Genomic DNA, 2,658 nt, shown 5'->3' with positions numbered 1-2,658 from the left:
ACACCAGCTCTATCACCAAGAAAGCCCAGCAGCATCTCTACTTTCTTCAAAGGCTGAGGAAAGCACATCTCCCAACCCCCATCCTCACTACATTCTATAGAGGGACTATTGAGAGCATCCTGAGCAGCTGCATCACTGCCTGGTTTGGGACTTGCACCGTTTCGGACCGCAAAGCCCTTCAGAGGATAGTGAGGACAGCTGAGAAGATCATTGGGGTCTCTCTTCCCTCCATCAAAGACATTTACAAAAAACACTGTATCCGCAAAGCAACCAGCATTGTGTACGACCCCACACACCCCTCACACAAACTCTTTACCCTCCTCCCGTCTGGCAAGAGGTACCGAAGCATTCAGGCCCTCATGGCCAGACTGTGTAACAGCTTCTTCCCCCAAGCCATCAGAATCCTCAATACTCAGAGACTGGTTTGACACACACGTGTCCTGAGTTGCACTTTAATTACTGTCACTTTATAAATGACTGCTACCTCAATAACTGCTATGTGCATAGAACATTATCTCATAGTATGTTATGTTTACATTTTTAGAAACTGTCATCTTTTTGCACTACTGAGTACTGGTCGGCGCTGCACTGTCTATTGTCCTGTTCATTGTCAGAAATTTGTTGTACTGTCCTGTACTTTTTGCACATGTTTGCACGTGCACTTTATATAGGTATATATAGGTTTTTTATATAGGTATTTTATTTCGTTGTGTTGTCTCTTGTGTTCCTGTGTTGGTCCTTTTTTGTTTTTATGTAGCACCATGGTCCTGGAGGTACGTTGTCTCGTTTTGCTGTGTACTGTACTAACTAAATATGGTTGAAACGACAATAAAAACCACTTGACTTGACTTGAGTGTCTATTTTGTATAAAGCCAACATGATCAGGATGTATTAAAGCTGAGATTACCTTTTGTAAACAGTTGGCAAGAATTTTAGAAAGTATTTTGATGTCTAAAGGAATCAATGAAATTGGTCGGTAGCTGGAACAATTAGTTGGGTTCTTCTCCTTCTTCAAAATTTATTAGATCAATGCCTAGTACAAAGTTGGGGGTAGCACTTGCCTGTCGAAAGCCTCCTCATACATATGTTTTAATAGGGGTGTTAATTCTGAGGAGTAACATTTAAAAAATGTGGCTGTAATTCCGTCCGGTCCTGATGCCAAACTAAAAACACAACAAAATTATGGATTATAAGAAGTTCTCCCAAAAATAAAGAAGTTTCTCATAATTTACTCACCCTAATGACATCCCATATTTGTATGAATTTGTGTATGAAATGATTGCGGTGAGGCTAACCAAAAGAGCATTGCAGTAGTCCAGAAATTACAAGAGTTTGGACCAAGAGCTGCACAGAAACCAATAACTTTTCCTTCCTACATTCAGAAAGCATAGAGCGATTCTAGCAGACAAAAGAATCAACCTCCTGGTTCCCATTTTCCCGTGAGATCAGTCTTATTTCTGTCAGACTCAGACTCAAAAACCTACGCTAACCCCAACATTATTAGATTACTACAGACAAGTTTTTCTTCTGCCATTGATAGTGAAAATACTTGAATGAAATGTTTTCAACCAGGTCTCTTCCATCCTCTAACAGAATAACCTGCTTGAAATTAATCAGTCAGCATTCAAAAGCAGTGGACACAAAGACTGCCTTGCAATCCATCACTGAAGACAAACAGCTGGCAAGAGTGACTTACAAATCATCCATTCAATCTGCTGGATCTTTCTGCAACCTTTGACACAGTAAATCACCAGATCCTCCTATACATACACAATTTAGGAAATCACAGGATCACAGCTTCGTTTATCTTTCCAGTCTAAGAGTTTCGTGGTTGCTGTGTGGACCTTGGCCTGGCTGGAACACCTTTCGACTAGGATGAAAGAACACCATCCAGGACAGCCAGAAACGTTGGAGTAGTGTTCAGCTATCAACTGAACTTCACAGACCACATCACGAAGACAGCACAATCATGCAGATTTGCCTTGTACAACATTAGAAAGATCAAAACTTACCTACTTGAGCATGGAACTCTTTGTCCAGACTCTTGTAATCACTAGACTGAACTACTGCAATGCTCTTCTAGCAGTCCTTCCTGCATACACAACTAAACCTGTGCAAATAACCCAGAATGAGGCCATGTTTGGTATTGAATGACCAATGATCCCTGCAATTTTCAAGAAATATCTAAAGATTAATTTATTTTGTAAGTAATCAGTTCTATTAACACACTCCTACACAACTCTTACATAAAAAAAGTAAAAAAGAAAACCGATTCCATCATTCCAATGATTCAAATACTCTTATCTCAAGGCTAACCTGTACTTCTCTGAGCAATTTTGGAACTTTGTTTTGCAGCACTTCTGAATCCATACATTTTAGCTTTTTAAACAAATTTTATATATTACTGCGGAGGTTTCTCCAGTTGGTCCGGGGCAAGCACGTCTTGATCCGTTCAGACAGCACCGCGACAGTAGCGTACATAAATCGCCATGGCGCCGTGAGCACGAAGGAAGTGCCGCAAAAGAAAAAAAGGACCTTCTTTCCCAGGGACGGGGCACCCTCTGGCATCCGCACCCAGACCTCTGGAACCTCCATGTCTGGCCCCTGGACAGGACGCAGAAGATCAGAGTGACCTACCACCTGCAGTCGTAGACATGA

The sequence above is a fragment of the Xyrauchen texanus genome, chromosome 24 (assembly GCF_025860055.1).
Source record: "Xyrauchen texanus isolate HMW12.3.18 chromosome 24, RBS_HiC_50CHRs, whole genome shotgun sequence".
NCBI lineage: Eukaryota > Metazoa > Chordata > Actinopteri > Cypriniformes > Catostomidae > Xyrauchen > Xyrauchen texanus.
Note: the sequence above shows the minus strand (reverse complement) of the source record.